The sequence below is a fragment of the Lissotriton vulgaris genome, chromosome 8, assembly GCF_964263255.1.
Source record: "Lissotriton vulgaris chromosome 8, aLisVul1.2, whole genome shotgun sequence".
Classification (NCBI taxonomy): Eukaryota; Metazoa; Chordata; class Amphibia; order Caudata; family Salamandridae; genus Lissotriton; species Lissotriton vulgaris.
In genome coordinates this window covers 1,237,553,354-1,237,569,517 of record NC_141696.1, presented here as the reverse complement: position 1 = coordinate 1,237,569,517, position 16,164 = coordinate 1,237,553,354, and positions in this window count along the sequence as shown.

Below are 16,164 nucleotides of genomic sequence, written 5' to 3'. Positions count from 1 at the left end.
TTTATATTAACCCCCCGGATTTTTGCGCGGATCAGGCAAAGACTGCTTAATCGCCAAAACTCCAACACGCTTCCAAGGAACATGTACCCATACTCGCTGAAAGTGTCCAGGGACAGGTGGATTAACAGTTCCAACTTCACTGCGAACTCTCACAATTTTTCAGGAAACTGAAATTAAAGGCATTTTTTGAATCAAAAGACCAGTCCACAACTAATGAACAGGAGTTTGATACCAACTTCAGACTGAAATCCACCTTCATGCCACCCCCACACACAATACCTGCAGCAATTACTGCTTTTGAACAAGCTGTTGTGAAAGACCTAGAGACCACTGAAAATCCTAAGCGGTTCAACAACTTCACGGCTGTGGATCACAAAGCTCTGGAGAGTCTAAAAAATGACAGGGAGATTACCATTAAACCAGCCGACAAGGGCGGCGGGATTGTCATTCGGGACACTTCTGAATATGACAAAGTACGTATGACACTCTTGAATGATAGGACCAATTACTTGCCCCTCTCCACAGACCCGACCGCAGAAATGAAAACACGCATAGCAACATTTGTACGAGAGGCGGAGACTAAGGAGCATATCTCCCCACATGAAGCTGCATACTTGATGGCAGGAGGTCCAACGATCCCCTATTTCTACACGTTGCCGAAAACACATAAAAATGTGCTACCACCCCCAGGACGGCCGATCGTGTCTGGAATCGGTTCAGTGTTGGAACCATTATCTTCTTTCTGCGACCACTATCTCAAACCGATAGTGCAGAACTCCAGCACCTACCTGAAGGACACAAAAAGTCTACTCAGACTACTCAACAACATCTCTTTTGTACAAGACTCTGTCATACTGGTCACCATGGACATAGAGAGTCTTTATACCAGCATCCCCCAGGAAGAAACACTACGGGTACTGGCCAAAGCACTAGACACAGTCAACTGGGAGTACACCACCCCAAAGGAATTCATTTTACAATGTGCAAGGATGGCACTCAGAGAAAATTATTTCGAATATAAAGGACAACTATACCTTCAATGCACAGGGACTTCAATGGGGAGTACCTTTGCTCCTAGCATAGCGGGGTTGTATGTGTACGACTTCGAAACTAAGCATATTTTGCCTACAACAAACCCTTTTGCCTCCTCTATAGGCCTATGGAGGAGGTACATTGATGATATTCTCCTCCTGTGGACAGGGAATGAAGACAGTCTTACTCAGTTCCTGAGCTGGGTCAATACCCTTGACCCTTACTTGAGATTCACTCACAATCATAGTAAAGAATCGATTGTCTTTCTTGACGTAGTGATAAGGATAGAGGGTACAACTCTCACCACTGTGACCCATCACAAGCCTACAGCAAAAAATAATCTCTTGGAGTTCAATAGCTTCCACCCAAGACCCCTGCGAGAGAATCTGCCTTATGGACAATTCCTTCGCCTGAGAAGGAATTGTAGTAACACTACTGACTATAAAATCCAGGCCAAAGAATTGACAGAAAAATTTAAACAAAGAGGATATCCGCAAGGAATCCTCAACAAAGGCCAGACCCGGGCACGCAATCAACCCCGCGATGCCCTCCTTGAGGAAAATGTGAAGACAAACACAGAGGCGCCACTTACATGTGTAACCACCTACAGCACCCTGTCAGACAACGTAAAGAAATCCATCAATAAAAATTGGAGAATAATCACAAGCAACATGAGTGATTGGGAGAAACCCCTGTTCTCCTTCAAAAAGGGCAGGAGCCTCAAAGATGCCTTGGTACATACTAGACCCTTACCAGGCACGTCATCCACACTCATCAGGTCTGTTACAGAACCTTGGCACCTGCCTCCCATTACTGGTCATTTTCCCTGTACTGACTGTAGTGTTTGTCATCTTACCACCCACACCAAACAACTTAACTTGGAACCCGGCAAAGTATGGATCCAAAAATCTCATACCAACTGTAATTCTGTTAATGTTGTCTATCTGATTACTTGCCCATGTGCGAAACGCTATGTTGGAATGACAACACGAAAAGTAAAAACTCGCATTGGGGAACACCGCAGCAACATTCGTTGCAAAAAGGTCACAACGAAACTCAGTGAACATTTTTTGCAGGCACATCACTCCCCAAATGTTATGACCTGGACAATTATTGAGCAGGTCAACAATCCCAGGAACAGAGACAGCATCCTGTTTGAGAAAGAACAGCGCTGGGTATACAGACTCAGTACCCACATTCATGGGCTGAATGACCAAATACCTTGGACTAGTGTCTTAAAACATTAGGTTTTTCATGAGCCATGTCTGTTACTTGTCACTTTCTATTTGGGTGCTGCTTGTCTGACTCTTATTAACACCCCGAGTCTGGGCTGAACTTTTATACCATGAGATCCATGCTTCTTGAATCATGTAATAAGAGGGCTCTGAGCACACTGAGCACCCACTCTGTAGTAATAAGGAATAAATCTTAATCCGTTACCATACCTGACTAACCCTGCCGCAACTAGTGCTGTAGCATATAGTTGAAAACCCCATTATACTGTGTGCCAATATTCCAGTATGTATTTCGACACAACAATTAATTTTCTGTACCAGTAAACCGTTTTTATCAGTCACTACCATGTGGAACTCCCCTGATCAGGTTATTTTGGCTGTGACTGTCTTTATAACTGAAACATGCCTCGTACTCCTCATTGTCAAGTCGCCAGGGGCTTGCTTTCCAAGCCTCGTTTTCATTTTACCAAGAAATCCCGCTTTGAAACTACCTCTCACGGGATCACGGGACTTGTATTCCAAGCCTCGCTTTGAATAACCAGCTCCTATTGGCCCGTGCTCTGTCACCTCCCTCATAATACCGGGCTCGCCCTTCGCTCAGGATCCACGAGATCCAGCGAGGGAACAGCTAGGTACCGAGAGGGTGCAGAGCGTTGCGGGCGTAAGATCCTTTCGTTGGACATTTCTAACCAGATAAGTCCTGTGCTCGAGATTCTGCCAGATCTCTAAATTCTCTGTGTTTGTTTGTTGTTTCCTTCCCAAATAGGGTGTGCCATTGTCGCTCCCACCCCCCTCCTGAGTTCTATGGGGCGTGGTTCACTTTTTGTACAAGTGAGGAGTGTTTATTTTTTACGCTCATATATTTGTGTGCCTGATCAAAACTACAAGTCACGGCCAGCAGAGTTATCGCTATTCACACTGCTGCTCTGCTTTACCGCTTAACAATTCGGGGATTACTTCCCCGCCGCCCTACTATAGGTAGCCAAGTAATTACGGGCAGCCACTCCCGGTTCCCCGCACGGATGGACTTAACACTGTAAGTCTCCACTTATTATCCTGTTGCCCTATTATACGTGCAACAGACCGCGCTGGACTACACTTCTCAGCGCTAGTTGAGGCCCACCACTCCGGCTTGTGGCACAACTATTTCTTTGCATCCCATGCATCTCGGCCACGGCCTTTGATAGGTATGCCAGCACGTATCACGCCACCAAGTTGCATCAAATGCCATGCAAAATGATCAATATTGATTGATTCTATGTTCTTTGTTTGTTTATTTGTCTGTTTGTCTGATCCACGAGATCCAGCGAGGGAGCAGCTAGGTACCGAGAGGGTGCAGAGCATTGCGGGCGGTGTGCCATTGTCGCTCCCACCCCCCTCCTGAGTTCTATGGGGCGTGGTTCACTTTTTGTACAAACTTCTAGGTTCCTCGTAACAGAGGTAATTCCCCAGACTTATTAGTTTGTTTCTTTTAATGCACCTTTTTTACACATAGTGCTATTTTTAACTTTCACCGCCTTTGGCAGGGTGGGCCTTAGCGCGCCCACACCTGTTAAGGTGACACTCGCAAACGGGTCCTGAAGAAAGCCCTGTAAAGTCACACATACCACGGGCAGAAACATGTTGACCTTTCTTTAAACAGGGAAACACCAGTATATTCTATTTGGTTAGTTCTCCCTACACATAGCTAGTTTTTAATATGTCGGGTTGGCCAGCCAATAAATGATTTTTTGGTACAACCTTGGACATTTTTAAATTCACTTAACCTTTTTTCACACTTTACCCTCACAAGAACCTGCTCCGCAGTCTCCTGGCGTCGCAGCACACCGGGGAGGTATTCGATCTCTCCCGGTGGACCCGATGATGAAGCATGTCACCACTAGGGTGAGTGAGGGTTTCCTGAAAAAATCTTGTATTTTTTCTTGAAATTGGTCTGTTTATCTGACCATTTACAACTGGCCTCAAATCTCACGTGCTATAACACTTCTCTGACGGACACTCTTCCTTTGTTTATTGGATTAACAGTTGCATCAGGAGGTCTCCAAACTGAAGGAACCTCTCGCATCGGATATTGACGCGCTTTTCTCCTAACTGACGAATCAGGCTCAAACAATCGCTCAGAAGGGGTGTCACTACGAAACGACAAGATAGTCGCAACTGCTCTCCCAACATCATGAGGACCCACAACGGTCCCTTTCGCAAATCAGAACGTATTCGGTACAACTCATCAGGAGCTTTACCTACTTCCTCAACCCATTGTTCATGGAGGAATCCACACATCATTTCAAAAACGTACCGTTGCTTTGGTGCTTCCCATTGAAGGAAAACATCCATAACACCTTCAAGATCATACTGAGAAGCGTACTTAATCCACTTACGCGCCAAATGATCCAGGACTGTACGTTCATCTGTGTCAGGCAACTGACTACGTGATTGTCTACGCTCACTAACAGGAGACATACCCAATTGACCCGACAAAGGAGAAAGGAAACCAGAAAAAGCAGCAGTCATTCTCTGTCTAGCGGAAGGAGAAGATGAAAGAATAAGAGAAGACGGAACAAAAGTAGAAGAATCCAAAGTCGGAACAGAAGGAGTATTATAGGTAGGCGTAGGAGTAGCAGACGAAGAAGGAAGCAAAGTTGGCGGCCCCTGAGAAGGCTGCGCCAAAGGAACAGTAGCCAACGGAAGAGGAGCTGGCTGTGGAGGAATCGCAGGTGGCACTACAACCGGAGGTTGTGGAACTACAACTGGTAGTGGCGGTGCCGTAGAATTCTATGCATAAGGAGGTGGCGAATTCAATAGATGCGAGATTAAAGGATCTTTCGCAAGATCTTTCTTTTCTTCCTGCTCTTTAGGCGGCAAAACTGGGTAGCATTTATCTACCGCTAACTTCCTAACCCTAAGCATCTGTTCACTCTTATTTATTTATTTATTTAACTTATATAGCGCGTTATAACCACCGGGGTCTCTAAACGCTGTTTGTCCAGATTACGTAGTGAGGTATGGCATTCACTTGGTCCCAGTAGTGCGCCTAGAGTCTGCTCCATGCTTGCTTAAAAAGTACAGTTTTTAATTTTTTCCTGAAGGATAGCAAATTGCATTCCTTCCTAAGTTCTGGGGCCAGTTTGTTCCACAAAGCTGGGAGTGTGTTAGAGAAAGCACGTCCCCCCACGGCTCTCTTGCTCTTCCTCATTATCCCTATATGCTATTGCAGCTTGCACCATTGACAAACCTCGTTCTCGTTTATTTTTCTTCGCTAATTTAATTTCTTTCTGTTTGGCTTCTTTGCGCCATATGCGAAAAGAGTCAAACATTGCCGGCAGGGCTTTCTTCTTGAACAGTTTAACTTCGAGATTATCTAATATCTCAGTTTCAAAACTACCATAACGGGGCCACTGTAGGACACCGTCATTCTTCGTATATTTTACCCAGATGTCATTATAACTAATGGTGCCCACACCATGCTTCACATAGAGTTCATATGTAGGAGTTCCAATCGGAGGAACCGGACACGAATCCTCTCACTGGGAATCCTTAGAACAACCACAACCAAATATCTTTCCAAGTCTGCTAAGACCAGGCATCTTCGCTCACTAGTCTAGCTTCAAAGTACAAGGAAAATCTCAAACGATAGTCTCGTGAATACACGAGTCCCTTGGCTTTGGGGCCTGCAGGTACCAAATCAAAGCGATCCACGAAGGGATACCAAAACAAACTAAGGACTGGGAGACGCTCCACTCATACTTAACTGAAATGTCGATGGCGTCACCAGAAGACCCGTCTATCGTCTCGCTCTACAAATCGTCTACGGCTCCAAGACAGGGCGACAGTCAGGGCAGCAGTCCTTCATAGCCGTCCGAAGAAGGGGAACCTCGCAGCAAAGACTTTCGGACCACGACGACATACAGGGGTCGATGAAGTGGTTGGCCTTCCTCCAGAATTTTCACACAAAGCTCTCCACGATCTTCAGGCTTGGACCGGTACCGCTGAAGTTGCCCCACTTTGGGCGCCAACTGAAGGACCAGGTTTTAGAACCTAGCGGCGTCAGGGAAAACGCCCAATGCCTTTGAGTTCCCCTGCCTTGTCAAACAGAGACACGGGACGCTTCTCGATGACGTCAAAGACCAAAGTTTATTGCTTGCAACCAGGAACAGAGGTCTACGAAGCACAACGCGAGTGGTTCGCTAGAGACTGCACAATTTCAATGAGCGGAGCATGGTCTTTTATGCCAAAAATCACATTCCAAAGTAGCATCGATTACATACAAACGGACCAATCAGTTTGTGACATTTCAAAAGTAGCGCATGACGACAATCCCCTTTTCCGTTGTCCAGCCCACCAGAAATGACCAAGCACATTCCAATTTCTTGTTCGATCAGGCCGGACAAACCCATCATAAAACCTCAACCCAAATCAGTAATCATGTCGTAAAGGAAGGAGCAGAAACAGATTGGAAGCAAGATAGAAAGGTGGGTGCAGTGTAATATAAACTTCGGCATGTCCTGCTCTTTGATCTTTATCTGACCAGCTGCTTAATAAGGAACTGGCTCAGCGAGGTCAGCCTCGGGCAAGGGAGTCAGTTCGGCCAGGTCATTCAGAAGTCAGCTAAGGTGTATGTGTCCCAAGGACTCGTTCGGCCGTAGTCATCGGCCTATGTGAGGGCAACCACACAAAATGGCTGCCGTTCACAAAATGGAACCCGAGTGTTCAAACGAAATCCCTAAATACAAAGTGTTCTCATTGATCGATTAACGCGAAAACACTCGTACATACCGCACTCATGATTTGCGGTCTGCTGACACCAAAATCGTCTATTTCCGACGACCTTTATTGAACGGGTTCGGAACCACCGAACCAGACCCTCAAACTACGGAACTACAACAATTATTACATCACACTTATTGGACAACAAAAGACAAAAAGACAAGACATAGACAACAAATTATACATTTTCAAAGAATAAACAAGCTCAAGTTCCAAAAATTCAAAGTGAAAAAATACAAAACTGAAAAACCAGGAAAAAGACAGCCCAAAGTTGGTTGACTAGTTCTTTGAAAAAGTGTTCTCTTGACAACCTTAGTCTGGGCAATGACCATACAGTGTGCCATCCAGGATAACCAGATAATTTCATCAATCTATTCACAACCGTTCAATTCAAGATGCAAAAGAAGGTTGGCCTGACAGTCTATTTTTGTACACTTGAAAGGTCATACTATGGTCAACGCGTTTCGAACCCAGAAAGTCACTTTGTTGGGTTCTCCTCAGGACTCAGAACTGAAAAGAGCTTGGTTTGCGATCAGCCGATCTCAACTTTAAGGATAATCCTAAGTATAGTGTTTTTTGCTCTGTTTTCAAAGTTTCGGAGCTCCAAAGTGGTGTAGTGTGGAGTAGCAGTGCATTTTTTTGAACCGTGGTTAGTTTGGATGTGAAGAGAAAACGCAACAAATGCAAAGACGCTGTAGAAATGAACAACCTTATCATTTTAATGAGTTTTTGAAAGACGAGAATGGAGTTCGATCATGATACAATCCTTTCTATACTCTTCTTTTGGCTTCCAGCATCTTCCGTCTCGAATGCTTCCATGAGCAATTTAACAAGAGTTAAGCAGCTCGAGCGTGGTGGTGGCAGCATACAGTGTACTGTTCAGGTAGAGTGAACGTGTCAGTTTCAACCTGTGTCACTGGAGTGAGGCCGAAAGGCTCACTCATTCATTGTTCCACTGCTGTGCACTTAACTCATCCTTGGCCTACATCAGTTTGGTGAGTTTTGCTGTGCAGCGCAGGAGTGGTGTAATTGTGCTGAGTGTAAGTGTGCCTGGGAAGGGTGCAAAACATGAAGAATGTAGTGCTGTGCTTTGTGTGAATATTTAATTCACATACTGGGTATATGTGTGCCTGTGAGTGGTACAGTACAAAGGTAATGTAGCAAAGTGCAGAGATTGTAGGTTATGTGCATGTACTGGGTGTCTCTGCACCTGTGAGTTGTACAATAAATGAAATGAGTAGTGCTGTGCAGTGGGTATGCTGTATATGTGCACTGGGCGTCTGTGTCCCTGTGAATCGTGCACTGCATGGGAAACCCTGGGTTCCATTTTGGAAGGCCCAGGGCTGAATGTTGAAGCACAAGCAGAGGAGGTAAAGGTATTCCCCAGACAGATTTGTGTATTGCTGCATTCCTGTAAGCTGAGTGAGACAGACTGGAGAGAGGAGAGCCAGGCATCAGCATACACTTCAAAAGCTGATCTTTGATTCAGAGAGAGGTCACTAGGAAGGGGCTGAGCACATCTCAGGAAGGAGTTGGGGCTGATAAGATAAGCATAAAGAGTAAGGCTGAGGCCCTGGGCTAACCTTTTAATACCCATATCACTGTGGCTGACATCCAGGTGTGAACTCTTGTCACTCCCATGACCTGTGTTGTGAGACTATCAGCTTTGGAGTCATTCTTGCTATGGCACACTGCTTTCAAGGGGAAGAAGGAGCAGAGGAATGGGAAGCAGACTCCCAACATAAACCTCAAAGACTAAGGGGCAGATTTATAAGCCCCTTGTGTCACTTCTGCGTCACTTTTAACATGGGAAAAGTAACGCAAAAGTGGCACAAGCGGTTTGTAAATTTGCCCCTAAGACTTAAAATCACATTTGGTGTCTGGAAATTGACTTTAAGAAGAAGAGCTTGAGACTCCACAGATTGTCAACTGCCAATCAACCAGAAGTGTGTGTGAGGAGAGGAGGCTGTGAAAGACTTCTTCATGTGACCAGGACAGGGAGCCAAGGCCTGATATTTACCCAGTTGGGTGAGGCGACATCACCCAGGAAATGCAAGGCCACCAACCCTGGAGCCTCATCGCCTGCTTGCTTTCCAAGACCAATGTGTCTTGTGAGGAAGAGGAGAGTGTTGGAAAGAGCAGGGAGTTACAGAAACTAAGACTTTGTCTTAGCTTTGCAAGGTTGGTTTCATACCCACGAGTGTCACGAGTGATATTAGTTTATTGCTCCAGCTATTAAATGTGAAAAACAACCACACAGAATTTTATTAAAACAGCACTAATACATGTTGCAAACATTGAAAATAAAATTAATATTTCCACCATAGTGAAAATATAATCTGCACCTAAAACCCAAAAAACTACTTCTATGGGCTATGCTATGAGATCATTGAGTAGCGTAACTTTCATCTAGAATTTCTTATGGAGAATCAACACACTGCATATCGGTTTATAGCAAGAGGCTCTCATTATCAATAGCCAGGAGAGAGTGGTCCCTCAAAAGGAAATCATGCATCAGTTCCTATCCTCTCAGACTTGGCTCAATGGCAGCTTTTAGTGCAGAACGGGATGCTGCGGCAGCACGGTGGTTTGGTGGTCTCTGTCAAGATCTTCTGACAGAATCTTGCGCAATAATCTGGGGAGAATGATCTCTCCTGCCAAATGGTCACTTGACAGGCCATTTACACTGCGGCTTATCTGATATGGGGAATTTACTACATGCACTTAGGAATGTCTGGCATAACCTGTGTGCATCAATAACTTAGTCTTAGACCCATTATTATAAGCAAATAAGGTAAAGCATGTCAATTCAGGCTACACTGTTTATGATATTATTATTATCTGACCTTGAGTTAAAGATAACAAGGCACTTGTCCCAGAATGATGTCACATTGAGTGTCTTTTCAATGCCATTGTTGGAATGACTTGACACTTTCACAGACTCTTGGAAGGTAGGCATGTCAATAATTAGGCACGGATGGACTTGGCCTTTTTTGCAGGGTTATCCCCAAACTTTTTCCTTCTACCTTCTATTTTTCCTGACCTGTTGTTGTTGGTTTTGGGACGTTGGGCACTTTACCACTGCTAATCTATGCTAAAGTGCATATGCTCTCTGTGTAAATTGTGAACATGATTGGTTATCCACGATTGGCATATTTGACTTACTGTTCAGTCCCTAGTAAAGCATACTAAGTGTGCTAGGGATGGTAAATCAAATGCTACTAGTGGGCCTGCAGCACTGATTGTGCCACCCACATGAGTAACTCTGAAAAGGTAACTCAGACCTGCCACTGCAGTGTCTGGGCACAGTTGTTAACTTACCATGTCGACTTGGCATGTGCTCCCACTTGCCAGGCTCTAACCTTCCCTTTTCTTACATGTCAGTCACCATTAGATAGGCCCAATGTACCCCTGTGGAGAGGGTGCAGTGTATGCGAAAGGTATGACATGTCCTGATGTTTGTGGCATGTCCTGATAGTGAAATACTGCCAGTTTTTCACTACTGTATGGCTATCTGTCCCCATAGGAAAGCATGGGAGTTTGTTAATAACATCTTATAAATATAACTTGCCATTGGGACCAGATAGGAAAATAAAGTTTAGTATGCCTGAACTCAGAATCTAAAGATGCATCTTTTAGGAAAGATGATTTATACATTCTGTGTTTGAAAATACTACTTTTAGACAGTAGGTATTTTCTTGCTTAGCCATCCTGTTTGGCTCTGCTAGGATGTGCATAGACTGTCTGGCTTTTGAGTTTCAGGGCCCGGGGATGTGCAGTGGTTCCAGAGAGTCTGCATGAGTCAGCGCAAGGCTGAATAGGCCTGATCTGCATTTGGAGTGTTGGGGGGAGTAGCACCTGCACCTGAATAGGCCTGTCTGCCTTCTTCCATGATGGCTCCTCCCCCCGGTGGTGTTTCTGGAGCCAAGGCTCACACTGACAATGGAGGTTGCTGTGCCCTTGCAAAGTGCCCCCCGAACTGGTTTTGACTGGGCACAGGGCTTCTCTGCACAAAGAGAATAAAGACATTTTGGGGTGTAAGTATTAGACCTAAAACCCCTGAACTTTAGACTACTTCTGGAATCAAGAGGAACCTTTGCCAAGGAGAAGAGCTGGAACAACTGAGAAGTATTGCCATTGCTTTGTGTCTGGGGTTGGCCTGCATTTGCTGTTTCTGCCCAGGAAAGGAGAAGGACTTTGCTGTTTTCTGTGTCCCCTGCTGGAGGAAAGTCTCCAAGGGCTTGAGCAGAGCTTGCCTCCGGTTTTAAAGTCTCAGGAACACTTCACCCCCAGCTCCCCTGAACTTCCTTGCTGGAAGTTCTGACCTGCCAGGAATGCCTGTGGCTGTGTGTGGCCGCTAGAGGTTGTTTCTGCTACTGGGAGCTGGAAATCAATACTACAACAAGAAAATCGACGCATCGCTCTTCTTGCAACAGTTTTTGCGATGCAACGCAGTGGTGTGTGAAGAATCTCCCCGCACCGCTGCAGCACTGGATCCCACATTTTTATAAAATGGCTTGCAGGATTGCTCCCTCTCCTGCTCACACAAGTTTTTGTGCTACTTCTGTTTAACCCTCTTGGTGCACTCACTTGTTTAGTAGCACATCCTAGATTCAGAGCAGAGATATCAATAGCAAAGTGCCCGCAAGCGTCCTCTAACCAATCCCACCCAAGGCAGGCATCAAGGTCTGCACCAGCTGCTACAAAAGAGTGCAAGTCTCCACTTGGAGGTACAAATCTGCAAATAAATATAGTCACCCTGCAGTGCCTAGTACAAAAGTTTCAAAAATAAATGTATAACAATAATATATTTTGCAATGGACAGCTATGCATACCCATTTTTATGGTACTCATTTAACTGACCTTGGAAAGAGGAAAGCATGAGCTTGACTTGCTAAGAAGCAGACGTGTTTCCCGCAGAACAGAGCACGTGTTAGTTAGCTCACCAAGGGGCAGATGTATCATCCGTTTTTTTAGTCGCAAACGCTGCGATTTGCAAAAAATCTGCGTTTGCGACAAAAAAACCTGAAAATGCGATGTCTGTCAAGTCAAGTCAAATAGTGCTTTATTCGAGTAATTACTCATAAAAGCAAAAATACACACAAAATATTAAAATTGAATTAAATTTACAGTCAATCACAATGACACAGCACTATTGAATCTCTAAAATACATTCAATAAAAATTTACTTTACAATACTTCATCAATGGTTAAAAAGATTAATACATTTATAAAAATTATTTAAAGATCTAGAACGTTGGTGATCTAAAAAACAATGGTAGAAAAAATTTGAGGAATCAAATTTTACAGACAGAGAATAGTTATCTAACTAGCAGTCTCTGACTGAGTACAACATCATTCACTTTAAAGGTTAAAAAGCAGTAATATCAAATTCATGGGGACAGATTTTTCAGACAGAGAATAGTTAGTTAACTAGCAGTCTCTGTCTGATCGCCCACGCCCAACCAACATATTTTGCTGTGGCTATCGAAATCCAAGTGAGGGAACTCGTACATATGACGCGCAGGGCTACAGAACTACAAGTGGTCCCAAGGTTCCTGCACATAGGTGCCAACCAGACACGCCTTGGTGCACAATAGACTTTACAGGAAAACAAAAAGTGACCCAGTGTTTCCTTCCCCGTTCCACAAGCTGGGCAGATGTCACTTCCCCCTGCACCCCATCTAACAGTCAATGCTCTTATAGGGAGTGCTCCAGCTCTTAATTGAAATAGGAGCTTCCTGTCACCTGGCTTTGAGATAATATCCCAATATGACTCCAAAGCAGGATACAGTTTGGCCTCGAGGAAGGACATGGACATAGACCCGATGCTAGAGCTGCTTAGGCTCCTATTAGCAACATTTTCCCAGAAAATATTTTTTAGGACAGTCTTTGTGGGGAATGATGCACCAGCAGGATCCAGCCACAAGGAACTCAACCCAAGCTCAAACAATATAGCTTTCAGTGAGATAAGCCAGCTAATTTTATGAAAGCCGTCAGCCTTGATGACATCCATAAAACCTTCGGCAGCTCGGGAGTTGTCCAGAGTCTTCGTCAGTACAATATCGGGCGTAAACTGGCCAGATACTTAATTTGTTTCCTGCCGAGGTCATATCGAAGAGGCAACAGTGGAGCGCTTTTAGGTGTACCCGTAAGTGCCCGTAGAAATTTATTTTCTGAGGCTTACAAGGAATTCAGATTCTCAAAGCCCCACATCTCTGCAACGTAAAGTGCGGACCCAATTGCCTTAGCTTCGTAAACTAACAAAACTGGTTTAACTGGTTTAGTCAGGGACTTCCTATGTTCTGAGTTGATGGCGCCCGCTAATTGCTTATGTCGCAGTATAGCAATGTTTAAATGCTGAGTCCACTTGTTGTTATCAGCAATTTGGATACCCAAGTATGTAAATGAGTTAACTAACTCTAATGGCTGACCACTCTTCATAATTTTGGACTTAAAACTGCGATGTGGCTTGAAGACCATGAGTTTAGTTTTAGTAGCGTTCACCTCAAGTCCATGTTCCCCACAAAAGTTCTCAAAGATCGACAGAGCACGCTGCAAACCACTAGGGGTTATAGATAGAATTAGCGTGTCATCCGCAAACATTAATATAGGAATTTTTAGACCAGGAAGAGAGGGAGCGTCAACTGGCGCAGGTACCAAACGGGGGACGACACCGTTTATAAACAAAGTGAACAAGGTTGGAGCCATTGAACACCCTTGTCTAACTCCTCGCTCAACGGGAAAGTCATCTGTGACCATCCCGTGGCCGCCCCACTAGATTTTAGCAAAATTGAGCTCATGCAGGCGTATTATCAGGGTTAGTAATACCTTCGGGACCCCCAAACTCTGTAGAACTTGCCACAGTTTTGCCCGCGGAACCAGGTCGAAGGCAGCCCGCAAATCGACAAAAGCCGCATATAGGCTGCCTCCCCCCAGCACCACGTTCTTTCACTGCAGCAATTGGAAGCAAAACACTTGGTCCACCGTACTTGTTGCCCTTCGAAAACCTGCTTGGAAAGGTGATAGGATGTTGTTATCTTCTGCCCATTCAAGGAGCCTATTTACAGCCACACGACCGGCTATTTTTTGCACAGTATCAATGAGGCTGATAGGCCTGTATTTACATGGCTGAGCACGGTCTCCCTTTTTGAACACAGGGATGATCACTGCACCTCTCCATGAAGCAGGGACCTCAGCTCCCTTAGCAATAAAATTAATAAGCAAATAGATATATTTGCACCAACGATCTTTATCATTTAAGAAAATATCAGCCGGTACACCATCTAAACCAGGAGCACGCCCTCTTTTTACTGCAGTAATAGCAGACATAATCTCTTATTAGGTAAAGAGGTTACCTTGAGGAAAGGTCATAATAATACTGTCCTCAACTGTAGCCTGGGTGTTAAGAGTATATTGTGAGCTAAAAAATTCTACCCAGGCCTCTTGTGGTACATTATTATTTGGAGATGTTTCAACTCTCTCGCTGCCCCATTTGACTATATTCCAGAACACTCGGGAGTCCCTCCTATCGCTAGCCTTTTTCAATTTGCACCAATGTTGCTCATCCCATTCTCTCTTGGCTTTTACTATGCATGCTTTGTAAGCCTTTCTGGCAAGACAGATAGACACGGGCTCCCTCTTCTTAATGGCAAGGCCAAGGGCAAGTCGTGCCTCCCTGCAATTGGTGTTATACCACCTTGCACTTTTACGGACCATTGCCCCATTTCGCTTTACAGGTTTTAAGAAATACCCCTTGATCGTGGCAAAGAGGGTGTCATGAATATTGACCACATCCCCCAAGCCAGAAGAAGAGTCGCTAATCAATTCCAAAGCTGAAATAGCTTGGTTAGTTTCGTGATTAATAGTGTCAATGGCCTGTTGATTGTTGACTACAGTATCCCTTCTGAGCCTACGCATTTTGTTCTCTGGGACAATCAGTGGTGGAACAAGAGTATTCGTACAATTAGAATTTGTCTCAGCAGGCCCCCATTTGTGTGTCACGCATAGGGGGTTGTAGTCACTCTCTGGTCTCGCGACAACCTCCATATCACAGAGAGTTGACCATAACGACAAACTACAGATTACATAGTCAATTCTACTTTTGTGTCTCCCGTTATCAAAAGTCATAGAGCCATTTTTGTCCCGCAATGTTCTTCCATTCATAGCTCTCAGACCTTTTTCGAGACACATTGCATTGAGGGCTATTATGTCCTCAGTCCAGCGAGTAACTGGCTTCAGTTGTAACTCAGGAATACCCCAGAGAGAGTCCTCTTCAGCTCCGGTGGGGGCCTCTCCCGAAACCAAAGGCTCAAACATCCGATTAAGATCACCTGCTATAACAATGTTGTTCTCGTGGGAATGTACATCCAGAAAGTTATCCAAGGCTGTTAATACATCGGATCGGCCACCCTTAGCACTCCTAGCATATATGTTATAGATATCAAGTGACCCAAGAGTATTAGTAGTTATCCTGATCAACTGAATGTCATTATGGCTAGTATCTATACTTTTGGTTGAACATTTTAGGGACTGTCGAATCCAAATGGTGAGCCCCCCCATTGGTCTACCTTTCGGGCCCTTTACAGCAGGCACAGAGAAGTTCAGGTATCCTAACACAAAGACAGGTTCACATGCCCAGGTCTCCTGGAAAATGCATACATCAAATTGGGAAACAAAACCAAGCCAGTCCCCACAGTCTAGTTTAGAGGACAGCCCAGCCAAATTCCAGGAGATTAGGTTAGCTACCCCAGTCATGCAACCAACTGGCGCTTCAGGTGTAAGGTTCTGCATACTAGATTCGCCTGCTACTATCGCTACTGGGTTACCCATCATCCCATTACTATAGCAGTTGGCATTCTGGGCAGGCAAGCTAAATAAGCTCGGATCAACAATAGCTAGAGGTGCTTTACTTTTTCCTTCGAGAAGTCAGTCACAGTCGTTTAGGTTAGAGAGAGCTGAGAACCTATTTTCCAAATTTAGACCCCAATCTGTGGGCTGCGCTGCCCTCTTCCCTTTCGTTGAAACAACATTCCACTTCGTCCTCAACATGCTCTTATTAGAAAACTTCCCACTGCGATGGTAAAAGAAATCTAAGGTGAGTGGGACGATCTCAGTGGATCTTCGCTGTGGG